General features: G+C 44.1%; 1 protein-coding gene across 1 annotated transcript in view; it reads left to right on the plus strand.

The window, feature by feature from the left end:
- Positions 1-11,426, plus strand: part of FASTKD1 (FAST kinase domains 1) — a 70,150-nt gene that overhangs the window by 4,462 nt on the left and 54,262 nt on the right.

Below are 11,426 nucleotides of genomic sequence, written 5' to 3' on the forward strand. Positions count from 1 at the left end.
AATTTAGCTTAAAATTGGGGGATGTCTCGACGAGACTAAAATCTTGCTGGATGTATCAATAAATGGTGCCAAAATTCTTACGACAAGGTCACTCAGAAGTGTCAGAGTGTAAGGCCCTCCGCTCTGTTTGTTATTGTCTGCCATTTTCTCCATTAACCACAAGTCCCAGAGTCTTAGTCAACCATCCTGCAATATTCAAACTTTCCAGTTTTCCAGTTCTGGCTATCTCAAGCCTGGCAAACAGCCAGAAGCAACTTAATAAGTTCTTCATTGCTGCAGGGCTTTATTTTCAAGTCATAAAACTGGAGAACAGGAGCGGGGAGTGGGGGCTTAATTGTATTCTTTGTTATTGATCTGGAGATCAGTGTTAAAATTTCTATCCAATACTCATGCATAAGGGCCAATCCAGCCCACCAATGTGCCAAAGGTTCCCCCTCCCGCCTTTTGGATTTAGCATGGTAGACATAGGGCAATTTGACTGTGGAATCTGTCTGTTTATATATTTTGAGGAATGAATTGAATATTTATGTTTGATTCTCTAAAAGTAAAAGACTTCAAGTCACAGGTGCATGCAGGATGGGTGAGAAGATCTGAGTTTGTGCATTGGTATCCGCCCAAAGAAAGATAGCTCCCCCGGCAGTAGTAATGTCTGGTGAAAGCAAATTAAAGTGAAAAGTTACTTGAGTAAAAACTGTGGAGGCGGAACTCCAGAACCGAAGGAAAGAAAATTATAATGATTTGATCCTCAGTCTTTGCAATTAGCTGAAGGCACTGGGAAACAAACACACATGAACTATATTTACACTGACTGAGGAGCGGTGGGTTAGCAGTCTTGACAGCCTTGCCCCCCACAATCTCTCAAGAATGGCAAATGGAGAACTTATGCATTCCCAGATAGGCTTTCTTTGTTGCCTAAGAAAAGCATTCTCACCCTCTGGAAACCATTGTAGAAAGTAAGTTAAGAATTTAAGGACGCAAGATGTATATACTGGGCAGTGGTCCATGTGAGGAAATTCTGCGCGTGAACATCAGTTCTGGCTGGTTCTGGCTTCTGGCTCCCGGAGATGCGAAGAGGTCAATGTTTAAGTGATGGTGAAACCTTTTTAGAAAAACCGAGTGCCCAAACCCCGTGGGTATCCCCAAACAACGGTATACCCAGTGTGGGGGGGGTAACTCTGGGGGGGGGACTTTCAGTGGGTGGGGACATCCCATCTTTCAGGGTGGGAGGGATGGAGAAACTGAACGCTGTTTTCTTCACCCCTCCCACCCTGTGAAAAAAACTTCTCCCTGCATTTTTGGGGGGTGGAGGCGTGGAGACGTAGCGCGCTCTTCTTCTGCGCGCCTCCTGTCCTCTGCCATAACTAGAGATTGGAAGGCCTGGACAAACTGGAAAAATTGGAAGTGCTTTTTCTGAAGTCTTTTTTGTCTCCCCCTTCAAATGAGGAAAATGAAAAAAAGTGGTTCTGGAAGTATTTACATGCTCAATTAAAGTCTTCAGACAACCGTGTCCTATATTTCAAAATCATTTCTAACAAACTAGTACCGTATCAGTGATTCTAATCTTGCTGTGCCGTGCATGAGGAGGACACGCACGGCTCGGTTACAACCGAACTCTCAAAGCAAGCGCAAGATGCTTTCTTCCTTTAAGGGGCACTGACAAGGACATTGGTCTCTTTTTAGAAAAACTCACACTAACTCAAGAACTAAACTTGTAACCGTGAAAAGGTACTGAAGCTTCTTTACTCCCGGTTACACCTTCGGTTTTTAGAAGTCCATGCTAACTGTGCTGATGGACAAATATCACGAAGCAGCGCTGAACTGATACGATAAACCAGACTGCATTACACTGCAGAAATTGCAGTTTGGACACCATTGTACTGCCATGGCTGAGTTGCTATGGAATTCTGCGGCAACTGTAGTTGGAGCCCTTAGCTGCCTGGTCACGAGGCGTTCTGGTGCACAACAAACAACCATCACCGGATTCTCTAGCATGGCAGCCAGGGAGTTAAAGTGGGGTCAAACTGGAAATTTTCTGCGTATGGATCCAGTCCCGAGCTCGGAAACCTTAATCTGATTAAATTGCCTGGATTAATGAATCTAGTTCCTTCCTCCCCATCCACACCAACACGCCCCCCTAATTCCTTTTTAAGGGAATAGGTTGCTTATCTCTCTGCTGTTGTGGAGTGGGAAATATTAAATAATTTTTTTAATACTAAGGTTGATGATGTCTTCTTGGCTTTTGTTTTGGCCTCCTCCACATTAAACTAGGCAAAACAAAGTTCAGGAGCTTATACTCCAATTATTATAAACATTAAAAAAATAAATAAACGTAAATTCTGTTTGTACTATGTTTTTGAATACACTGTAATTAATTTTATGCCAACTCAATTTGTACATAGTTATATTTTATGTCCTGACTTTCAAATCTGAAAAGGTGCTAATGTGCAATTTTGAAAACATTGTCAACAATTTCCAATTCCCCCTCCTGAACAAAACAAAATAAAACAAACTTTGGTCTTGCCTGCTTCAAAAAACTTCTGGAAATTTTTGATCTCTGCCCTGACAGGGGCACCAGTGCACATGCCTTTTCAACGAGGGTCTTCGCTGTTCTTCTGGCATGTGTGCCACAGGTTTTGCACTGCAGGTATAGGCAACACGTGTACCAGGGACTGTAATAAATGCAGCTATATTTGCTAAGGTTAGTTAGGTGGGGGTGTTGGAGTTAAGTGATTAAAAGCAGCAAGTAAAGCTGGCAAGAAAAGAAAGAGCTGGATCCACTCATAGTTATTAACAAGATTTTTAAAAACTTATAGTGAAAATATTAATTAACATAGTTATGCTGAGCTTTTCACTTGTTCTTTCTGTAGGTTCAACCTTGGAAGGCACATGATCATGGTACAAGAGCTGGTCTGGAAGGTTGGCGAGATTAGATGGGCACGTATACTTTTGTTTTGTTCCTTCTTTTTATATGTGAAAACTTGGTTGCTTTTGGTTATAAGCGATTCCATACAATTCGTGTGGCAGATTAGCATTTACAAAGCTTTTGTAAACACCATTTTTCTTCTTAAGAGCTATTAAGTCACTGTTTAATTGGTGTTTGTGATTTGTGGGTTAAGATAAAATTCCCATAACGAATGTTGTACTGACAGAGAAAACTGCAGATTAAGACTGTACGGTTCCAGCTGGTGGCTCCGGGTAAGATACTTCATTTACATTGAGCCGCAGTTATATATCTTTTGTCTGGCGGTGTGGATGCCCTTTCAGGTTGCCTTTGACTTACAGAACCCCATGAACTTCATAGGCTTAGTTTAGGCAAGGAAACACTCAGAGGTGTTTTTGTCAGTTCCTATGGGAGGGGAAAATGGAAGCCAAATCAACTCTGACCAAAACGGAACAAAGTTTGCTTTTCGACGCATCAGATAAAAAGCCAGACTATTACCACAAAATTTGTTGATGATTGAAAACAGAGGGGTAAAAGTTATAAAATTAAAGCGAGTGTGTAAAAATGGGGCTCAAATCAACGCAAAAACCGTCTGAGAAATGGTTCTTCCATCAGAATAATTGACAACAAAATTGAAACTTAAGTCTGGGATTGCTCTATATACCGAAGTATAGAGGTTGCCCGCACTGGGAAGCAAAGGCAAAGGATGAATGGATTTCCACATTCCCTTTTGTATCTTGGTCTTTTGATCACCATCTGTATTCAACCTGCTTAAGCTCAGCATTCTTGGCGTGTTACCATCGCACCCAAGCGGCCGTAGTAGGGTTGACTCGGTGCGTTTTCGGGTTGCGACGGGCGTCCCTTCCGGGACGCCCCTAACCCTAATATGGGACGAGTCCATCAAATGGTGGTGCCCGTTCCACACGGGGGGCCGCCTCTTGCGTAGTGGATGCGTTTGTGTCCACACGTCACGTGACACCAAATGACTCTGCACAAGTGCGCCATGGTGCCCCGCGGCTTCATTAGGCGCGCCGCAAAGAGACGCGCATTTTGGCGCTTCTTGTTGCCCGCACGGGGTGGGGAGCTGCCACATTTTGCCTGCTGCGGCTCCTCCACACTGCTACCGGTTGGTGGCAGAGCGCTACGCTTCTCGGCGCTCGGTCAATGCCTTGTTTCCCTGTATGTTTAATCCCATCAGCTAATTATACATTAAAATCATGGATATTTACAAAGTCCTTTCTCTTTAAAAATTGCTTTGGTTGCTTTTCACCTTGTTATGCTTGGGCTCTGACTGTACTCTGAGGTAGAAATATTAGGAGTGCATGAGGACAGAAGTGGGGGCTCTGCCTGATCCACCCAGATAAAAATTCCTGGTTGTTGTGCCGTTAGTGAAATATATCCATATACAAGGTCAGAGACAGAACCAAAAACCTGTTGTGAGGTTGTGCCAGCACACATATCCCAGATATGGTTGTTTGATCCACTCACTGTGCACATTATTTGTTAATCACATTCCTTACATTTATATTACCTTGTATGCGGTAAAAGAAGGTAAAGATAGTCCCTTTGACATGAATTTCTAGTTGTGTAACTGCTGCGTAGGGCGGTGGCTATCTCCCATACTACCCAAAGAGCCAGCACGTTTGAAGGACACGTGCAGGGTCATTGTGGCTCAGAATGGCCTGCACGCACACGTTAACCCTCCCACTCTGAATTGGTACCTAACTACTGTATCTACTTGCATTTGCCTGCTTTGAACTGCTAGGTTGGCAGAAGTTGGACTCGTGCCAGGAGCTCACCCCTATGTGCATCTCGGGCCTCAACCTGCCAACCTTTGTTTTTTTTTGCAATCATCCGAATTTGCATCTTTAACCACTACGCCACCACATCCCCCTCATACACAAGCTGGTGTGATCAGGAACTAATTAGTTGGATGTGAGATTACTGCTTGACGAAGGAGAGGCACATCTTGAACTCCAAGGAGGAATTGTGTGATTATGATGGTAACTTAGTCAAAATAGACATAATTACTTATTGTGCTTCTGAGTGCTTATGAACCTTTCTTTGTGGGTTTCCCATTGGGATTTTTCCTCAGACGCCCAGTTTAAAACGGGGCGTCTCTTCTAGACGCCCCTTTCCTCCTGTTACGAACTCTGTCCGTAACAAATGGTTTGTTTTTTTTTGATTGGCTGTTCCAACGGCCGCTGCCATCTTGACGTAACGACGCCTTGCGCCGCACGGTTGCGCCCCGGAAAATGACGCCGTGAGCCCGTGCTGGACTAGCGCCTCGCGGCCTCCTCTTCCGGGGATCAAGAAGCGAGCACGATTTTTGCACTCTTTCTTGGCAGGCGTCCGGGAACCGCGCATTGGCTGCTGCAGTTCCGGACGCTTGCATACTGTGTGGAAATGGCAACTGGCGGCAAGCACGAGACAGCCCCTTCTGGGCCGTCTGTACAGTGCCCTGCCTGCGTCCTAAACTGAGTGTTTGAGTTGCATTGAACTCCAAAATGTAGTTACTTTACCTCCTTGCGTGTACAGCCCATTAAAATTTGAGGAACCATTCCTGTGTAAACATGATAAGATTGTTTACTACCAAAAAGTTCTGACGCACCTAACGGATTTATTCCAAGCAGAGAACTAATAACTCCATCAAATGAATCCTTAAAAGTTATCTTTGCTGTATATGTGTTACACTTTGTCTTCAGAAAGAATTCAAGCCAATGTAAACAGATTCCTTTCTTAATCCTTCACAACAATGCCATGAGAAAGTTCAGGAACATTATAATGTTCTCAAAATAAATAAATAATTTTTTTTTTTCCTTTTGGAAAATAGCTCACTGTTGCTTGCTGCCTTCAAGGCAATTTGTTAGACTGAGTGGGATTCTTCTCTAATGTTTTAAAATATTATTGTAACCAAGTTATGGAACATTACCAAACATCTATATACACAGATTAAAAAGAAGAAATTAAACTTATTTGACCTCATGTAGTATTTACTATAAATTCAAACTGATCAGCCATTGGCTGCCATCTCTAGGTAGAACCACGAGCGTAGATCCATTGAGTGCTTGTTGACTGGGATGAGTCAGTACCTAGATACATGCAATTGATTCAGTGGGGTCTAGTTGGAACTAAAACAGACTTTCAGCCAATGTGTTTTAATACTTCAAGGTGTAATCTGACTGGAAAAACAACATGCAAAACTCCACCATATTTAGCCCCGTTTGAAGGTATGGCCAGTCTGGAACGGTACTTCTGTCAGGTATGTTTCCCTCTCTCTCTGGGCACAATGAAAGCACTGTCTAATCTATAGCAATAGCAAGTACATTCTCTAGCGTTTATCTATGCACTACGCACTCCCAAGCGGGTTTACAGAGTGTAAGCTAATTGCCCCCAGCCACTCTTGGTCCTCATTTTAGCAACCTTGGCAGGATGCGCGCCTGAGTCAAACTTGAGCCCTTTTGCTGATATTGAACTCACCAGCCTTGGGTTTGTGAGTGCTGGCTGCAGTAAGGAAACTAACTACTTTATTGTGGCTGCAGTAAGCACTGTATTTAGGATGATTATCCCAGGAAATTTTAGGGAATTAAGAAACGACATTCTGATCACTGGCAAAACAGTTTAAAAGACGCGATGTCATGATCCTGGGATAGCACCACAGACTGGTTTCCGCAGCGGTTAATTAAAGAATCTTTCATTAAGGACTGATAGTACATTTCGTCTTGTCCTCGTAACCACTACATATAATTAAAGAGTTTCCCTGTGTATGCTGAGGAATGGTATAGGAACAAGGATCCCTATTTGAGTGTTGTAATCCCACCCCATACATTTAGAAATCTATATTGAAACAGTTTCAAGAATTGTGCAACAACTCATCCAACTCGGACTCCCCCTATTATTCTCTTCTCTATCTTTCCAATACCTGTACTTCACAAACAGGAAACATTTTTCATTGTGAATCATAGGGGCTTTACAGATGGGCAGGGAAGGACCCCCCAACTTGGTACCCCGGCAACACATGCCATAGCACGATCATGGCCTCTGCAGAAGCACAAAAGACGCCGGTTTTTTCCAGCTCCTTTTTTTGCCCATAAAGGGGCCCCATCTCCCTTGCCGCCATGGTTGATTACCTCCCTTTGGTGCTTGCCGCATTGGGCATGTCGAATGACGTGCGCGCCACGATTGGCGCCTGGGCAGTGCAGCGAGGGCTTGAGCGTGGGGACGCTCATACCTCATCCCCACCAACAGACTGGCCATTTTTGCCCATTTGTACCAGGCCTTAGTTATGGTTTGTAACAGCCCAGAACCGAACTACATACAAAGAAGAGAAAATAAAACAGCCAGAAGCTCTTCAAATATGGTTTGTTTAAGGGCTTGTCAGGTTGCTTTGATGTCTCCTGCCCACTTATGGCGAGCCAATAAAGTGTCATAACACGATTTATTCTTGGCCACATGTTGTATCATGTGTAAGGTATTTTCTGCGGCAGAGTTGTTTCCCATTCCCCTTTAGAAGAAAAGACAGTTCTGGGCTTTTAAAAAATTGTACTTCAAGAGATGGATATATTTGGCTTTTAAACTGTTATAGCAGGATTCATTAAAAAATTATTAGTGAAATAACTCTGCTCCAGTCGTTTCCTCCCTAGGTTGTCAAGATATCAACTGAAACTCAAAACCCTAAACTAGTGGCCCAGTAGGGGCATTAGAAGTCCTCATCCGAAATGCGGCTTGCTCACGGATTGCTTGTACATTTCCCCTGAATGGAGCTACTCAAGAGAGGACTAGAACAAAACTGACAACATCCTGGTTAATTCTGGCTGTCTGTATTGGTTGCGCATGGGTGGGGGAAAATGAGGGGGAAGGTTCAGAATGCAGAATTATAGGGAAACCAACATCTCCTATTGAAAATCCATTGGTAGCATTGTCTGACTTAACCTAACGAAGTGGACGGCATCTAGAATGTCTTGTACAGCCAAATTATATATTTTTCACTTAATCAGGTGTAATTCTGCCAAATTCCTCTCATCATACTATTCTGCTGGTCTTGTGCTCATTCTCATTCTAGAGAATTCTGTTATCTTCAAGAAGAGTTAGTGGTGAGTCTGGGTACTGTATTTGAAGAACCAGGAGAGTCAGTCGCACCAAGCTTATTTTTCTGCTGTGGGTGTGTGTTTCTTTTCCGGTCTGGGGGAAGTCTGTCACTGGGCCATTAATTTCCTTTTAAACACGCCACCAAGTTGGTGAAATGCCCCCCCCCCCCGGCGGTTTATGGACGTTGCTCATTTGAGCGCAGCTCGATTTCTACACAGGGGGCGGATTAGAATGAATCTAGTGCCCCCCACTTTCATGTAGAATTGTCGGCAGTTATGTGCCCTTCTTGTTCTTTCCCAGAGTTGCCAGTATTAATCCTTGTTTGTTATCACAAAATGTTTTCCTCTTGTTTTTAATATTAGTTATATTGGATTGCCTAGAGCACACTCATTTTGTTATGTTTCAGTGGAATAAATCTGGTATAAAGCTTCTATATAAGGACTTTGTAGTTTAAAAAAGGCATCCAATTTTTGTGTTCCTGCTAACATTTCTTAAATGAAGTACTTGACATTTTTGTTGAGTTTAGGGGCACCTTGCACTGACTACTGTATACTCGACTCAGTCGAGAAATTTTTGCCCCAAAATAGTCCTTAGATCCTGGGTAGCCCTATGAAGGGATAATAGGTCTTGCCCAAGCTTCTTCCCAGCTGGGCATGCCTCCGCAAGGGGCAGCCCAGTGGTGATTGAACGCCTGGGGGAAGGCGCACGTTTCACCCTGGAAACCTCTACTTTGTTGCGGCTCCCTCCTCAGAGGCAAGCCCCGCAACGGAAAGGCTTCAAGGGCGAGCCTTCTTCCCGGAGACCTCTCCTTCGTTGGTGCTCCCTCTCAGAGGACAGCCCAGCGAGGAGAAGGCAAGGCTTCCCAGGCGCTCCTTCGCCCTGGAGACCTCTCCTAATCTCGGGACTGCCTCCTTCAGCGAAGCCCAGTGAAGGAAAGGAGACCTCTCCTTCATTTGGGTGCTCCCTCCTCAGAGGAAGCAGCAAAGGAAAGGCTTCCCAGGCGAGCCTTTGTCCCTGGAGACCTCACCTCGTGGGCTGCCCCCTCAGAGGAAGCCCCGACAACGGAACGGAGACCTCTCATTCATTGGGCTCCCTCCTCAGAGAAAGCCAGCGAAGGACAGGCTTCCCCGGTTTGCGTTTTTCGCCCTGGCTAGACCGCTCCCTCGCTGGGCTGACCTCTGAGGGGAAACGTCCAGCGGGGACAGGCTTTTGCAAGGGCGTGCGTTCGCCAGCAGCCTCCCCAGGGATCCCCCTTAAGTAGGACTCTCGACTTATCCACCTTGTCTATTAAAACCCACATTTTTGGCCTCAAAAGTTGACTCGATTATACACGAGGTCGAACTTATACATGAGTATATACAGTAACTCCTTGGCGGGCTAGCTGATCCACTTGGCGTACTCGTCACGCTAAATGTCTAGGCGGACCAACTCTACAGCACATTTCCCATTTGATTTCCCCAGAGAAAAAGTAGCTCAAGATAGCACCAGGAGTAGCAGCAACATTCAAAAAACTGAAAACCCTTTGGTGAGAACATGTGAGAGATACACCAAAAGTAAATTAATAGATAGTTATTTATTAATTTTTAATCGACTGTTATTTATTAATTTTTATTTATTTATTTGTATTAGAGTTTTTTCCCTCTGCCATCTTGTCTCCACCCACTCTTACTTGGCTTCAGAAACAAATGGTTACATGTGAAAGGGGTTGGTTGCTGTTAGTAAAAAAGAACCACTGATGTGTATTCTAAACTAGCCATATTTGTTTTATTACACTGAGTCCAGATTTTATCAAGTGTGTGTGGGGGGGGGGGGAGTCTGTTCAAAAGTCCTCCTGGCTTTTGAGCCAGTTTCACAGAATGTCTTAGAAAAAGAAAGTGAAACATTCAGGCTAAGTACTGTGTTTCTCCAGAGCATCTTCTTGTCTGCTCTGAGCCAGCTGCACTTGTTTTTGGAATTTGCTCTGTATCCAGACACGGTGTATCTTCACCTTTTTCTTCCTGTTTACTTGCAAACGCCGATCAAGTAGATTCTGTACCTCAGTCAAGCCAGCAGAGGAGAAAATGTGATGGACTTCATCTGTATTTATAAAATAAAAGCAAAGAGGTACACTAAGTCAATAAGAACAGATCTATCTACAGGAAAAGAGATTCCACCTCAACATTAGGAGGAATTTCCTGACAGTAAGGGCTGTTCCACAGTGGAACACACTTCCTCGGAGTGTAGTGGAGTCTCCCTCCTTGGAGGTCTTCAAACAGAGGCTGGATGGCCATCTGTCGACGATGCTTTGATCTGGATTTCCTGCATGGCAGGGGGTTGGACTGGATGGCCCTTGCGGTCTCTTCCAACTCTATGATTCTATGATTCTATGATTCTATGATCTAGAAAGTAGCTCATTGTGTAGGTCCAAAAAAACTATGAAAGATTAGCCATCTATCTTGGGGAGGGTAAGACTGCATACTCCTGTCAAGACAAGTTTTATCCCTTGCCCCCTCCCCCACCTCATTCTCCAGGATCTTCCTCAACTGAATCGCTCATGTCACATCTGCTGTGTTGCTAGCTTTCCCACAAAACATACCCAGAGGAGGGTAAACAAAATGGCCAAGGGTTTGGAAACTAAGCCCTATGAGCTGGTTATATTGAGCTAGACAAGACTGTGGGGTAATATATCTGTCTCCAAATATTTGAAAGGCTGTCACATGGAAGATCAAGCAAATACATTTTCTGCTGCTCCCGAGAACAGAACCTGAACCAATGAATTAAAATTAAAAGAGAGGAAGAACTTCTTTAAGAGTGTTGTGACAATGAAACAGATTGCCTCAGAGTGATGGGCTCTTCTTAACTGGAGGATTTTTAACAGAGCGTGGAAATTATATGTTACTTCTAACAAGTTATTTTGGCACGTAGGTACTTTTTGCAGTAATGAGCTGGAACAGCTCACTTTTTGCTTTGCTGTTGCTAGGAGTATATTTTCAATGTAACGTGATAGGGTTTCTGCCTGTGACATGGGAAACCCTACCAGCAGCAGTGCTGCCATCAGCATGCAATCCCATTACCACAGAATGGTAGCCTCCCACGTGAGGCAACTTAAATGCACTGAACTCTGGACTCATTTGTCTGCAAAGCATGTGGCCTCTGTGTACATGTTTCACCTTTCTTCCTCCCTCAGTATGTCCAATTTATTTATTCATAATGGCTGGAATCCTCTGTGGTAGTTACAAATATGTAATCTTGCATTATGTGCTTATGATTGTTATATATTCATGATCCCAAAGTAGCCCCTAGTTTAGGAACTATGTAGGGACTGTAAAAGTTCTCCAATCCTCACTTAGGCGCGTTACAGACAACCCCTTTGGGGCGGCCTGTAGGTGCACCTTTCCCCGCCGGATCGGGGCCTCAG

This window comes from Sceloporus undulatus, chromosome 1, assembly GCF_019175285.1.
Source record: "Sceloporus undulatus isolate JIND9_A2432 ecotype Alabama chromosome 1, SceUnd_v1.1, whole genome shotgun sequence".
Lineage (NCBI taxonomy): Eukaryota > Metazoa > Chordata > Lepidosauria > Squamata > Phrynosomatidae > Sceloporus > Sceloporus undulatus.